Source organism: Siphateles boraxobius, unplaced genomic scaffold (genome assembly GCF_051911475.1).
Source record: "Siphateles boraxobius isolate OS27281-9 unplaced genomic scaffold, OSU_SipBor_1 26, whole genome shotgun sequence".
Taxonomy (NCBI): domain Eukaryota; kingdom Metazoa; phylum Chordata; class Actinopteri; order Cypriniformes; family Leuciscidae; genus Siphateles; species Siphateles boraxobius.
Window position 1 is genome coordinate 19,740,707 of NW_027508876.1, and position 16,795 is coordinate 19,757,501.

The 16,795-nt window shown below is 39.4% G+C and overlaps 1 protein-coding gene across 3 annotated transcripts in view; it reads right to left on the reverse strand.

The window, feature by feature from the left end:
* ctnnd2a (catenin (cadherin-associated protein), delta 2a) overlaps nt 1–16,019 on the reverse strand; it is a 329,118-nt gene extending 313,099 nt beyond the window's left edge. For all 3 annotated transcript variants that reach the window (XM_077244713.1, XM_077244712.1, XM_077244716.1), the window contains exon 1: nt 15,796–16,019. The gene's annotated coding sequence lies outside the window, so the exon portion shown is untranslated. The remainder of the gene's footprint in view (nt 1–15,795) is intronic.
* Between the last annotated feature and the right edge of the window lie 776 nt (nt 16,020–16,795).

Genomic DNA, 16,795 nt, shown 5'->3' on the forward strand with positions numbered 1-16,795 from the left:
GGACGATTGGTTGATTCTAGCTCGATCACGATCAGAGCTCATAGAACACAAGACCACATTACTCGAACATCTCGAGAATCCCAAACGGTTTCAGAAAATGCTGGGTCTCATGGCCTCAGCATCTTCGGTACTTCAGCTGGGCCTGCTTCGCATCTGCCCACTGCAGTTATGGCTGAAAGCGCGAGTTCCGCCCGGGGCATGGGCCGCTGGTCTGTTTCGCCTCAGGGTCGACAGGAAATGCGTCTCGGCTCTGAAACCTTGGAAAAAAGCCGACTGGTACCAGTCAGGCGTGAGTCTGGGGACTCCCTCGAGTGTGATGGTGGTGTCCACGGACGCCTCCACCTCGGGATGGGGAGCGCTGCTCGAGGGCAGACCGTTCTTTGGCCAGTGGTCAGAACGGGGGAAGCTCCTACACATAAACTGTCTAGAAATGCTGGCAGTAGACAACGCGCTAAGGCGCTTTTGTCCCCAGATAAGAGGCCGCCACGTCTTAGTCCGGTCGGACAACATGTCAGTGGTGGCGTACATAAATCACCAGGGCGGCGTCAGGTCCCGAAGCCTTTACAGGCTGACGAAACGCCTCCTGGACTGGGCTCAGCACAACCAGCTTTCACTGAAAGCAGCGCATGTGCCTGGTCACCTGAATCTGGGACCAGACAGACTGTCCAGAAACAATGTCCCAGCAGGGGAATGGTCGCTGCACCCGCAGACGATCCAACTGCTGTGGGAGACATTCGGCAGAGCGCAGGTGGACCTGTTCGCGTCCCAGGAAAACGCTCACTGTCCGAACTTTTTCTCCAAGAGCAGGGATGCGCTGGCCCACGTATGGCCCCGACGCCCCCTCTATGCTTTTCCCCCCATCTCGCTCCTGCCTCAAGTGCTGGAACGAATCAGGGAAAATGGATGCCCAGTGCTGCTCGTGGCTCCGCTATGGACGAACCAGACTTGGTTCCCAGTCGTATTAACAGCTGACCAGCACTGCCCCGTGGCCGATACCGGTGAGGAGAGATCTCCTCTCTCAGGCAAAGGGCTCGATTTGGCATCCTCGCCCGGAATTATGGTCCCTACATGTGTGGGCCATCAACGGGTACCCGCTAACCTCCCGGAGGGAGTGTTAAACACGATCACGCAGGCTAGGGCCCCGTCTACTAGACGGCTCTACTATACTGTTAACATAGCTAGCTCCTGTGGGATGCTATTTCATGGGGAATGATGCTTGTAGCCTCTCTTCTCCGACTCTCTGTGAGTCTACGGTGATTATGCACTATATGAGCCCCGGGCTACTGCCCTTGGGACTTTAGTGTGGGATCCCAGTACGCACGGCGTCTTACATTGTGTTCCCCATAGCGTAAGATATCACGCAGTACGAGAGATACTCTCGTAAGAGAACGTACTCGGTTACTAACGTAACCTCGGTTCTCTCTAGAGAGGGAACGAGTACTGCGTATCTTGCCGTGCATACAACAGCGCTGGTTCGCTTCAGCGATGAAAACCAGTTTGTATCAGCCTGTCGAGTGTATTTACAGGCCAAGGCCACGCCTATTCTGGCGGGACGTGACGAAATGGGCGCGAAGCGCCCCCATTGGATGTCACGTCACGCAGGGCCTCTCTCGATAGGCTTGCTGCTGTTGCCGCAGGGCAGCCAATAGGCGCGCGAGCCGTCTTGCCTATGTCTGCACGCTGCCGCACAGCGTTTTACATTAATCAAAATGAAAGGATAATTTTTGGCTTCAATATCTCGTGGAAAAGAGTTTTCCCCATAGCGTTAGATATTACGCAGTACTCGTTCCCTCTCTAGAGAGAACCGAGGTTACGTTAGTAACCGAGTACGTTTTTTTTTTTCATAAATCCTGAAATCAATATCTGTTTCCACAAAAAAAATGATTAAGCAGCACAAATACAAAGGTCTGTCATGAAACTCTAGGCACAGGCTAATAAGTCTAACTCAATCTGCTTGCAATCACATCATTCTCTATACTAGGGCACAGCTGATTGGTTCCTGCTGTATCAGTAGCCAGTGAGCTCCCTGCTCACTGCCATCAAACATTGACAACATGGAACAATGAGACACTTAATATAAAGTGGGACCAAAAACACGGAGCACAATTAAAATTATCCAGCTTCAAGAGAAGCATATCTTGCAAAAAGAAAAGAGAGGTGGTGAATCTTTTAAAGCCAAGGTTTTGATACTGTACCTCTTAGTTTTCGGCTCCAATCGCGCAACATGTCAACAAACTTTGCACTCAAGTAGTTTAACAGCTGATCAGACAAATTCAGGCCCACACTTGAGCCACAAATCAAAGCAGCTTCAATGCACACCGTGAAAACAGTCACGCTAGGCTACGCTCACCCCTTTGGAGGGAAACATCTCCATAAGAGTGACACCGGCATGCTTTCTTTCTTCCTCCCTCCCGTCCCCTCCTCCAAGGCCGTGCTAGGCAGTTGTTGGGCAAGAGAGGAGAGAGTTTATATCTCATCCATACCCATGGTCCCTGCCCAGGTGCGCTGGCGCATCACTTTATTTTGCCTGCACAACTCCACTAAAACCATCATTGACACACTGCTGTCACAATAAACCCACCCATAGCTGTTTCTCCACAACACCCACCTGCTTTTGCTTTTCCTCCTTTAAATTCCCTGCAGCACACTCACCCGAACTCTCAAAAACTCACTCCCACCGTTCATCCTCCTCTGTTCTACTCCCATTCGTTCATTCCTTTAAGCCTTGAAGTAACATGCAAACCTTGGTTCATTTTCAAGTCGTGGTTCCTGGCTGGTTTAGCTTCAAGACCCACATTTCACATTTTGTCCAACACTTTACCAAATCTCTTTTATACAAAATTGAATTTCAATGGTTTAATGGTCTCAGCAGTTGATAAATGTGAAGAAAACACATTGTGGCTGGCTCAAACCATCTTTATTCACATTGCAAGTGAATCTCTATTAATGTTGCCTAGTCTTGGTTTGGTATTCATTATACCTAGAAGATTTTTGTTGACCAAGATGGCATCTGCAAAAAAAAGCCTTTGACCCTTTATTTTCAAACAGGGGGTTTCTCTAAATTTATTTTTATATAAAATATTATATACTGAATTAATGTAACTTTCTTGACCATTTTCAATGGACCACTTAGCTTCCCGTTGTGGTCCCTGTCAATCAAACAAACAAATGAATAAAACTAAATTAAATGTATTAATTATACTATATTAAAATGCATTAAATAAATAAAATAATTAATTTGTTAGGCGAATTATTTTTAACTGAATTGAAATATTCCTGACAGTACTCTAATACAGTGGATAATAAAGGCACATTCAAAATTTTCCAGATGACACTTTAATCATACTTAGTCAAACACTGACAATAAAGCCCATTATTTCATTTTGGGGGACAAAATCGTACTCATACTCTACATTATGAATGGATAAATATAAAGTTATCATACCTCAGAACGATCATATTTGGGGCTCTATGGCATCAAAAGTTTGAAAACCCCTGGTCTAGAGCATCCTAAAATATTCATGATTTATTTTTCATCCCAGCACAAAGTATTGTATTCCTTTAGTCATTCTCCTGTCCACTAGATTCATACATAACAGGCCACTATAAGAAAATGAAATCTAATCTATAAAGCTATTAATGTTGCATCTCTAAAGAGAAAAACTGTCCTATGCCATTATTATTTCTCAACGCTGCAGTCGTAATGCCATAAGCGCACGGCATTCAATTTCAGCCTGGTAATATGTAGAATAAACAAAGCCTTCTTATCAGCATTTGGGTCGTCTTGTACATTGCTTTATTTTTTGCATGCATTGAAATGCGTATACCCTTCAACATATTGAGATACAGCAGTGCATTTCAGACCTGAAGAATGGATCTTACATCCCTGCAGGGAACACAAGACATGACCTAATAGGACAGGTGGATGTGTACAAAATCAACACAAGTTTTCATTTTAATGCAAACAGAGGGTATGTGCATGCATTTGTATAGAGTCCTCCATCATAACATACAGTATCTAGGAGGATTACAGTATACATATTTGACTCACACACCCAGAGATCTGCTGAGCAGATCCAGAGCGTGAAATCCGGAACATGCAAATCTCCACCAAGGGCCTGAACATGTAACACAAAACCAAAAGCTTAGCAGTTATATTGATGCATAAGAATGTATTCTCCATGGATAAGCATTATTCATATGACCTTCTGATGTATGCTGACCAATTATGCAACAACTTTAGTGATTAGAATATGCTGGATGTCATAACAGTTCATGCGAAACAGTTGTTTTTAATACACAGGGTTCTCACATCTGACCAGTGAATTTCCATTTCCAGGCTCCAGGCAGAAAACATTCACTACTGCTTAGTTTTTAGTTTATAATAGTTGAGTCACTATAATCCAAAGCAGTATTTTAGTTGTACTACAGACCTTTTTTATTTTATTTTTACTACTATCTTCTATTGTTAAATGGGCACCCAGACATGATTTGGTCATATGGTGCTCCATATGTTTGTACACCGGCACCACGCTTTCCAAATCAAGGATTTTCTCAGGATATCTTTGTTTTTTAGTCTTTTCAGCTCATAGCAGGCCCAGAACCACCATAGACACTGAGAAATGGTCAAATTGTCCAATAATTAGAAATAGTCAAATTGTCCTCCCCATCCTTGATATTCTTGATGCTGCACTCCATTACACACCGCTCTGTTTGTTGTTAGGATGACAGAAAGTTTTAAAAAGTTATATTTTCAGACTGGTCTCCCTCAGCGGTCTTACAGCGCTCGTCAATGTCAACATGATTGAGATGGAAAATTAAATCAAAGGTGGCAAACCTTACTGTTCACAGTAGACAAGTGCAAACTCCAACATACCGCTTTAAATCTAACTGTGAAAGAGAGCATGATAAGATGCAAGTAGCTTTAATAACTAGTAAAACAGCAGAAATGCTAAACGACCGACAGCAAACCACATAGCCTTTTTTCTGACCCAGCTCCGGTCCACACAACCCCTTTTCCCTCGGCCCACATACCGCAAAGAATGACGGTCCTGGAGTGGCCCAGATCTGGATTAAGACAAGGGCCACACATGGCCCAGCTTTGACTGACATGCCATTGCCGACAGGAGGCCAGCAGTGCCAGCATGAGGTCACATTCTGGGTAAGATCGCTTACTATGTGGGAATAACCAGTGATACCAATTACTTATCTTTATCATTAAATTTTGTTCTTTTGAATTGAAAAAATACTACCATTTACATGAATTATGTAATTCATACTAGAAAGTGAATGTGTGCATATTGTACAGCAAATAATGCATATTATCTCCAAATAGTTGAAATGGATTACTTCTTAACTACGCAACGTAATTTTATTTATTCCCTTAAATCCATTTTAATCCTTTAATTCCTTTATAATTTTTTTTTTAAAACTTTCGACTTTCAACTTTCAAGACATGGTATATGGCTCTTATATTCCAAATGTATATACAAACTGAATTCGCCTGGAATATCATTGTAAATTCAGATATATTTATGTACCATGCATGGTTATCATTATCAATTATGTTTTGCAATGCAGGACACATGAATAAAGCACCCAGTGATATAATGTGACTGGACATATTTTTATTTTACAACTGTACTCTAAACACCATATAAATCATAATGAATTCAGTTCACTAGTAAAATGTAATACATATCAGAGATGTTGCCAGCCACATACATAAATATATTCAACCGTTCCTGTTTGCTGCCCCGGGACACTGTCTGTGACAACTTATTGCATGGGTCATTCGGCAACTACAAATATACTGCAATTCAAACCTTTGGAAAAAAAAACCCATTATGCACTTGGAAGATAGTGTGTCTATCTGGAGAGTTTAATTGCTTATGAATTCACATAATTAATTGTCCATGTGGTCGTTGCAAAAATTATTTAATAAAAGCTAAGGCAGTTTGATCAGAATTAACTGAAATAATTTCAGTTTTATTAAAAAATACAATATGGTTTTAATATTATTTTGATATTTAATGAAGATTTCAATTATGCATATTTATGATGGAGTCATTTTGATCCAAATCTTCCAAGAGTGATCAGAATAAAACGTAATACTTAATTAAATTTGAGAAATGATCACACAAAAGCCAGTGAGCCATTCAGAATTTGTTCATTTATATTATCTGAGACATGGACAAAGTTTGTCAAATGTTAAAATTGAGTTTCAAGTCCAGCGGATATGATTTCTTTTGTGACTGATAGTTCCAATTTACCTCCATCTAATGTCAGACATTAAACTCGGAGTGATACATATAATTTAGTTACAGAAAAGGGCTTTGGATCCAGTAGTGAAGTGTGACAGACACTAAATTCTCAGATGTTCTGTAAAGAGTTGCTCTTTCTCCTGTCATTTGAAATCGAGGCCTGAAATTAGAGCTTCTTTATTTATTCTGTGTATGACCTATATTAAAGTTCGCTAGGAAAAACTACAATATGAATCTATGTGAAGTTGTCTCTACCAACCATCTTAGATGTGTTATTTTTAGACAGTTCTGATCATCATGAACACAATGAGACAAATGGTGGCTGGGGTCACAAGAAATATGAATATCTATGCCATGTATAATCCACAAAACACCCACATGTGTAGAAGGGATAATGAATCAAAAGCAAAAACAAAAATGTTAATGTTTTTTAACTATGTCTCTTATGCTCACAAAGGCTGCATTTATTTGATCAAATACAGCAAAAAAGAAAGGCATTTTGAGAAGCATTACAATTTAAAATCATTTTCTACTTATTATTATTACTTTTTGTTATTTATTTATGTGAGGGCAAAACTGAATTTTCAGCTGTGTTCAGTGTCACATGTTCCTTTTCAGAAATCATTCTAATATACTGATTTAGTGCTCAAGAAAACGTTCTTATTATTATCAATAACAGTTGCACTGCTTAATATTTTAATATTGTTGTTTCCCTGGATGTCTTTTTTTTTTTTGGATGAATAGAGTTCTAAAAAACAGTGTTGATTTAAAATAGAAATATTTTGTAACATTACTTTTGATACATTTAATGCATCCTTCACAAAATAAATATATTTTGAATGGTGGTATATTTGAAAAGTGAAGTTACACCTGACTGGACTGGAGACACATGGCTCTAATGGCATTTATGTGTTTGACTGATGTTGCAAGATGAAGAAAACTAATTTTGCACATTTTGCATATTAACCAGAAAACATGGTCATAAACTGTTGCTGACTGGCAGGAATTCATTTAGGTTTTGCTGATTGAGTGAATTAGCTGGTTGGCTAGGCCTGCAAGGCCCATTTTCAGCCAAACACAAAAAAGATCAAAACATAATTTGCGCTTTTCAATGGAGTTTTACTTTTACTTTTTTTCTTAGTGCATTCAAATCAAGTATTCCAGCTTTGTTCTAATACTGAATTACAATCATTATCACTGTGTAGAACTTTAATGCTTGGTTTTTTTGTGCAAAACCACCACCACTAAAAAAAATTAAATAAAAAATAGCCTAATTAACTGATAACACAAGGTTAAAGGCACAAATTAAACATGCAAATCTGCACAGTTACAATTTATTATTTGGTGTGTCAATTAGTTTTAGATTTAGGTTAATGTTTACCATGTGTTTTTAAATCAGAATTCATATTTAAATTTAGGGAGGATTTTTTTTTCTACATGAAAGATCTATTTTAATCGACACATGACATATTGAATAGACTGCTTTTCTGTCCTTCCCAGCCATGTTTTTGTTTGTGCCAAATTAAATATGGTGTGCGGTCTGACAAAAGTCAACCCAGCACCATCCATATGAGTTTCTAATTTGAGCAGCCCTGCTGACCTGTTTGTGCCATTCACACAGCGGTGCGCTTGCTGAACTGTGCCGTGATCATGAGACTGTGTGATTGAGGATAGCGAGGGAGGATCACGTCTTGACTGGCACCAAAGGAAGGGCTATCTCTGTAGCAGGTGGGCGCAAGGACAATCTGCTGCAATCTGCCTGTGGTTGCAGTAATTGGTCTAATCACTGCTCCATCTCATTTTCAGTGCACATGGACTAAAATAACAAAGTTAGGAAATTAGCACAGCCAGAACATCATCTCATTCTCAGTATGATCTGAGTTTTGCGAGAGAAGTTGGGGTAGGAAATTATTTTACAGGGGGTGGCGTAAAAACGTAAGTGCCATTTCAGCAATAGTTATGCCATTTATCAAGGCAAGATTGTGTCTAATCTGTTTGTTACAGACAACTGTCACAAACTCATGCTGGGAATATATAAAAGAGGCTCTTGTGGCTCTCCGCAATAAGCCATTCTTGATTATAACGGGTGACTCTCATCAGCAATGCAATCATAAGCAGGGGTAATTAGCAGCTGTGAGAGACAGCACATCTTAAATTAATTCCCCTGATTATCACATTGATTATTTAATTTCGTTGGTGCATGATAGCGTAAGAAAACTCAAGTTAGTTTTGAATGTATAAAAAAAATGCTAAAATCGAGTGCTCATAAAGCTTCAGATGTTACAATGCATATCATAAAAAATATTTCAGATATGTCATACAGAATGCAATTAAATTTCCACTTCCATTTCGATTCAAATTTAAAATTGAACAGTGTGCTTTAACTTGCAGCAAGTTAAATTTAAAATGTAACTTGTTGTGTAGTGTGGAGGTGTGGCCAATTCTATTCAGATTCTAACTTATGAATGTAAAGGAATAAGAATTTTGCACAACCCCAGATTTTAGGGATTTACCAAATTGCTAAAAGGCACCAACACAGGTAAGCAAAATCCCCCTGAAAGACACAGATGAGAAGGGATGAATTTGCGAGGGAAAACAAGTGTTGAGGTTGAAGATAGGTTGAGGACGTCATTGATGTGGGAGGCCATCAAGGCTCTATAGTCAGCAGCGACTTTATAGAGTATAATCTGTTTTTCCTCACCCGTGACAAACGGGGATAAGGCTCAATATTATCTCCAAGGTCAACCTGATCCTGGCACTGAAAAGACGTGCCCAACCGGAGGAGCCCGACTCGCCTCTATATCCCTTTCTCTTCCTTATCACCGTCTAAACACACTTGTTTAAACAAAAGAGAGACCGAAAATGCCCACATTCCCTTTCTCTCATGCTCTCTTTACCACATCAGTGCCGCAACACAGATAACTTTTTTTCAACACATTTTGACAACAATAACTATATCTTTTATGCATTCTCTTCTCTGCAAAGGTTAGATTATACAGCTATTAGAGAATTTAAAAGGGCATTGTTGGAGCTATACGTAACCGTACAATTAAAGGGCAAAGATCAAAGCAATTGTTTTTAACTGAAATTTAAAGTATCACTCATGAAAGGTGACAAAAGCTTCAATTAATGCATAATGACAAATACATACAAAAAAAAAATGGTACAAGCACAAAAAACAACAACACGCAAAAAGATTAATTTCCGTAACATTTCCTGTTATTGCACTCTCCATGGAACACTGACCAATGTGCCCTCTCGGCGGATATGAGAGTCCAGGGTAACCATTCAACCTTGTACGCCCTACATGTCCATTTCTTACCACCATAACTTCCTCCCCCATGATCCATCACAAGACCCTTGGAGCAGGACCCGTCACTGTGATGTATTTAAACCTTGCTGCACGGTCATAGACCGCTCATGGCCCCGGTTTCATTCATTCCCAAGTTTGCCAACCCACAGATACATAAGCTAGCTGATTTCTTTTTTTTAATTTTATTTTTTTACTCTGTTTATACAGAACTAGGCCTTCATTCTCTGCCAAAAACTACTTTCGTCACAATGGTTTGTCCCACTTCCTTCTAAATCCTTCCATCACAACTCCCAATCGAGTCCGGCCAGGAAGCTTGCCTCACTGGCGGGATGAATGTCATGGTAACAACGCTGCTAATGGTTGCTACGGTTTCCAGCTGACTGCTCTGCAGAGGGGCTTCTAGTGATGCCCAAGCGACCAGCTCTACACCTTGAGCAGTCACTCATGAGAGACAAGCCCCCCCATATCTCACATATCTCACTCCCCTCTTGCTCTGGTGGGGATCTAAAGCTAAAAGTCACCCAAGTCATTATTCACGGATGACCTTCTCCTCTATTGAAGCTGAGATAAACTACAAAAGTTATATGGCATATTGATTAACACTATTGCTTGTCTTAAGACCAAACCTAATTATTGTTGAACTTGATATAATGATAATATTTGATTTTAGCGCAACAGCAGAGGCTAAGTTTTTCAGTGAATAAATACTCCAATTTCATCACGCAAAGCAGTCATATGATTTCAGAAGAATCAGAATTGACAACAACGGACATAAGGACCACTTTTATATTGACAGCCCATTCATTTAAAGTCCCCCAGTGCTATTTTAAAGGTTCCTCATTTTGTTTTGGAGGTCTCCTACAACAAGTTTATATGCATCAAAGGTAAAAAAACATTTAAATTTTCTCATAATATACATTTCACATCACAACATTTTTCAATGATTCTCAAACGACTCGTCCGAAGATTCTGTCTCTTTAAATCCCTCCTTTACGCGAGCCTTCTCTGCTCGGATTGGTCAGATGGCCCAGTCTATTGTGATTGGTCTATCGCTTAAAGCGCGTGTCGGAAACTAAACACCCATTACCATAACTGAATTTCAGCTTCGAAGGCTTCCTCAGTCCTCAGCGATTGTACACACTGTAAAGACAGAAACGATGGCGTCGAGTTTACCATATCAACCTAGTTATTCGACCAGAACCTTCATCGCAAGGACTACTTGAGCAGGACGTTTCTCAGTGATAAAGTACATTATACATTATATAACGTACATTGTATTGACGTACATTATAAGATGTTGAAACTTTAATTCCTCACCATCAGCATTAAGTGTATGTCCATCGACAAACCGATATGTATATTTAAAATTTATTGCGGTGCACATGTGGGAACTGTAACATTAACTGTATCAATAAACAGCGCAACCATTAGCACCATAGACGGGCATTATGCAAATATGCCACCACGTTACATATGCAGGTCAGGGAAGGGAGACTGGAATTCCTGACGACTCGTTTAGGCAGTTCAGAATCTATTCTTTCTTTTGCGAGACAATAACTTTATTGTGCATTTTCGGCTTTCAGTTTTGAAGACTGTTTACATTCACAGACAGCTATATTACACACTGCATGAAAGGTAATATTCGAAAAAAGCATAAGAGGGGCACTTTAAACAGCGCCTCCCTACCTCAACTGACTCCTACAAGTGCAGCATGCCCGTCTCTTCCACCCTCTGTGGTCACTAAAAAAAGTGCCGCCTTGTTCCTTCACAACGAGGCACAAAGTCACTTTCCTAATGTAGTTTAAATAAATATAATGCGTTTAACAACACTGACACAAGCATCATTCCACTGTTTTTAGGTCGACTATAAATATTTTAAAAGTTTGTTTTGCAGTGACACAAAACAAAAAAAAAGAAAGCAATTTCGTATGGAAATACGAAAATATAAAATAGTAATAGAATACGCATAGTTATTCCAAAGAAAAGCTGGGAATTTGGGTTTTTTTAAAACCTGTATCCACAATATAAATATCTATAAACCTGGCTTCATTTGTTTCCACTGATTTTTGGCGAAATCACTTAATGGCTTGATTGCAAAATGCCTCTTCAATTAATTTATCTATCATTTTAGTATTTGGATGGGGACGACACAAGCAGATCAGAAGGGGAGGAAAAAGGCAAAGACTTAGAAAATGGTTTCATCCTTGATAATTATGTGCAGTGAAGCATGACTCTGCAGGCAGCACCCCAGAGAAGGTTGAAGTAATCAGTCAGTCACTGCACCCTCTACTGGGGGAAAAGAGGTCTGAGAGGTCATCGTTTCTGCTGCAAAACATGCAGGTGCCCCCCGCTGTGTGTGCATCAGCTGCCTTTTTAATGCCTCAGAAACTAATAGAAATGAAAGAAATCAGATGCCTTGACATGATAGTGTGAATGTGCGTGATATATATAGATTATATTAAATATTATAAATATAATTATTATATCATAGCCTATTGAAAAATAGTTTGATCTCATTTCTCATTCCTTAAAGGACAAAGTAAAAGGTGGCACATCTTACCGCACTCTACCCTATTATGTCATAGGCTACGATTAGTTTTTACGACACTACCTCAAACATATACATATATATATATATATATATATGTATATAAAATATATATAAAACTGTTCTTCAAAAAATACTCTCCTTTGATTATTGCTTTCATCTCCTATCCTTTCTAGACATCTTTTTCATTGAGCAGGACCCAGCTGTCAATCAAAGATGTCGCTGGGTGGAGCCCAACCATGCATTTGATTTCATTTTCTGCACAGCTAAAAATACGAGTCTAAATATAGCAGGCTTGGTGATGAACGCTTTCCGCTCAAGGTGTGCAAAGCAGCTGAGGTGCAACACACTGACAGGACACAGGCATATTCAGGAACATGATATGACAGGGCATTTGGTGGGATTTATTGCTGAGGGAAGAGATTCCACTGTGTCGTTTGATTAACCCCCTATACTCCCTAGCCAGTGTCTGCTGTTTGATTCTTAGACCCTTTCTTCCGCCTTTCCAAAAAGAAAATCAATACGGTGAGAGACACACTCACACATACATGCACAGACTCCACTGACTCAGCAAATGAGGATCAGTTGGTCAGAGAATTATTTGCCTCCACAGCATGAAAACAAGACTATAATATAATATAAAGCAAACATTCTATCGTGTGGAAAATACAATGCAGAGTACAGGTATGTGAAGATAAACAAGCTGAAAAGGCCAGCAATGAATCCTCATACATTTTAGAACATAAAAAAATGACAAATACAATGATGCAATTGGATTACGGAATATAGCCCACTGTTTTTAACACATTTCCAACACCTTTTATGCGCAAAAAAAAACAAAAAACAAAACAAAAAAAACATCGGCAATGCTAGTGATCACGTACTCCAACTCACATGACCTTGATTTGAAAAACTCCACAAAAATTACCAGTAGGCCTATTTACATCTTTTACAGTTTCACACTTAAGTTCCACACTTACTGTAGTAATATCCGGCTATAGGAACAAGATGGAATATACCTGACACATATCCCCGCTTATAATGTCTTAGCAATATTTGAGGCATAACTGTGGGAGATCGAAATTCTGTGATTTCAAATAAATAGGCACATGTGAGGAAAAGTGTCTCAAATATAGGACTGTCCCAGGCAGAAAATGAAACATCTGAATAGTACTACTGCTAAAAGCAACAAATGTGATGTGAACGAGTGTGATATTGTTTTTACACAACAAAGAATATTGAGTAACTTACAATATGTTCAAGCCACAGCAGGACAACCGTGTTTGTAGTGTTTTGTTCCTGAATGAATCATTGTTGGGTGAATTATTCAATGACTCACTAATGTGGGCTGTGTCCGAAAGATTAAAAATGCTGTCTTTGGAGGATGCATTCCAAGGAAGGAGGCATCATGGCATGTCTGAATCTAATGTTAGCTTCACTTCCTGTCTCCTTAGATCCCTTCATCTGATTGATTTTTGAAGACAACTAGATATATCCTTCAATGCCGTTGATATCCCACAATCCTGTGCATTCCATTCTGTGACAGTTAAGCTAGAAAATAAAATTTTTGTCAATTTGTTTTCCACGTTCTGTAATTTTTAACGAAAAATTACAATTGTAGTAATTAAATATTTGCTTATAGTTATCACCAAAGCTCCTCTATTTTGATGTTGATCATTAAACCGTTACACTGCCTCAGAAGTCTTTCTGAAATCAGTTTCATGAGGTACTTTCATGTGCAAATGCTGCCTTACTGAGGCAACAAGTCAGCTGTCCAAGTTTTCACACCCAGCCAAAGTCACCTGTTTCATTTTAAATAGAGCTAACAAACATCATCTACTGGTGGGCAATGACAAGCTTAAAAAATACGGTCACTTTTTTTGACTCATTAAAGTTGAACTCATCTTGTTTGCACACAAAAGTATGTGTTATGCTGAACCTGTCCCTTCTGGCTTTAATGACCTCACTGATTTGAGCTTAATAAGTCTAACTAAAGTGACAGTATTTTTTTAAATCTTGTCAAGTAGATTATGTCTGTTAGCTCTATATACATGTCACACAAGTGCCTGCTCTTTTTAACCTGTACCTGTCATGTTGTGTTCAGATTGAAAATAAAATCTCCAGTGCAAATAAAGACTCCAATTAAAACTGTCCACGTCCAATGGTTAACAACATAGCCTAAACCTTGATGAAATAATTAATTAATATCATGGAAGAACAAATATGATGACGGGTTCTTAAACGCCAGGCTTTCTGGATGCTCAATTAGCCTTTGGAGACCTTGACAGCTAAAGTAATTAGGAATCTGCACAGCCAAACCCATCTGCTCGGTGGATTGAATCATCTGAATAACTCAAATGATTCTCATGAGTTCCTCATCCTCATCCAACAGAGTTAATGCCTGATGACCTGGCCACAAGTTGATTTTTTTCGAACAACAGAAGCCTGAAAGCAACGCGTGAAATCCGTCTGTTAAAATAGTGCCTATCTGTGAAAAGCACTTCACACGTTCTCCCCATTTCATCACCGAACACATGGTGCTTTTCAAGCACACAGCAATGGCACAGAAGACAACCGAGAGACGGCAGACGAGAAGAATTAATAAATCTTCTGGCCCGGTAAGAGCAAACAAAACTGAAGCTCTCTGTTATCCCTATCTCCGTGCATGCTTTCAAACAAACAGCAAGGAGATAACTGAGATATTTTGATAAAGAGGCTCTCAGAGCTTTAGACGTCCTTCATCCCATTAGCAAGCTACAAGCAGCAGTGTGCATTTCATGTGAAACCGTGAAATGTGCAGAGGCCAGCATTGAGCATTCTGTAGATAACATTACACGCCTTTGATCCAGCTTTGTCCCTCATCATCTACAGTTTATTCAACGAGCTTATTTACAGATGCGATCAGGCACACTGTGGAAAGATCTGCCAGTCAGCTCTCCAGATCAATACAGTATTCGCTCCTAATGGAAAAAACTTTGTCACCTCCTTTCCAGCACTGTAAAATACTCACACCTGAAATTACAATTAATGCCTTTGTTAACAACAATTGTCTTGACATATTGGCCAACTGAGATCATAACATCACTTCAAGAACAGCACTTGAACATGAAGGCAAGGTTAAACAAGTGGACCAAACTGAGCTTTTGGGGATGTATTGGTAGACCTCGTGGCATCTGAAAGATTTATTTTTTTCTTTTAATGTCTGTTCAGCAGAAACTCTGGGTTACTTTAAAGGAAGTATCCCAAATTCTCATTTAGTTATACCAACTTAATACAGTTGTCAAGGTGAAAAGTAAAGACCTTTGCAAATGATGTGCATAATTACCTGGCATGTCACTGAGGAGCTTTATTTAGGCGTTTAAGAGAAAAATTACATCCTACCCTACACCTTCCACTCACCAACCTTCCATTTAAAATTTGGGTCAGTATCTTCAAATGAGCTGCAATGCCAAAATCTATTGTTAAACTGAGCACAGTATATATGCTAATGCTCTGTTGTCCTCTTTTTTCAGCACACTGAGGCGGGTTTCTTAGAATTGCATACTGTGCAACATTCCTCCATTTTAACCAAAATAACAGGCATCTTTAAAAAACAGAACTGAGCAAACCTGAAATAGTACATTACCCCGCGAACAAACAGTGAGTGCAATGGAATGACATTGTTCACTCACCAAATGATGTCCAGAGAACACGCTCTCCTCTCCCCGCTTTAAATCCGAAATTCAGCTGAATAAGAATCCTGCGTTCATGCCCTGTAAAGGTTATTTAAGGAAATAAACTGTTCTCTGGATGTGGACTCAGTAAAGAGCAAGCATCGGCTGCTGAAAGGCAACGGAGGTAGAGCGCGCGGTGATGCTGCCTTTTCAGCTTTCATCCACACACATACATACACGAGCAGGTCTCGCGCTGTTTTCATTCACAGAGCACCATCTTCCGGCAGTATATATGCTTTACACACCTGTTCTTAAATGATATTAGATAGGACCTACTCTTTATGATCTATTTCTTACAGTATTTAAGCCTACTCTGATTGTAGAATTGTGTTTTATAGTCTTTTAATATTGTATATGCATATTATTTATTATATCTCTATTGTGATAGCCTAGCTCTTATTGTTTTGATTTATATTAGGCTATATTACATTTAATTTGTCTATTTTGTACGATGACAAACGATGCTCATATCATATCTTTTTCGTCAACTTTTAAACATATTTGCAGCCCTATAGTTATAAACAGTTTTGGCAACTTTTGGTTGTTTGGTCTTGCATGTATGCGCGCTCTGACAGCCTGCCACCCGCGCATGCGCAGTGATGTCTTTCCAGTTCAGGTGACATCATCTTTTGGAGCTGAGCGGCGTCTTTTTTGCACAACACATCCATTACTAGGCTCCTCTGTGAAAAAAGGGTTAGAAGTCTTCTTCTTCTTTTAAGAAAACACTACTGTGCTAATTTAAACGCAAAACTTACCCCATATGGTATTAATATTCAAGAGCTTTTTCGTAGCCAAGACATTAAGGCATGTGCTCACTTTTAAATATAAACCTACACTGAAAAATATTAATTAGAGTGAAAAGTACGACAACTACCCGCTGGTCTGCAACAACCTGGTTGCATCATCTCCGTGGCACAAAATTATAGACCAACGCTACTTTTGCGTCATCGAAGGGTAA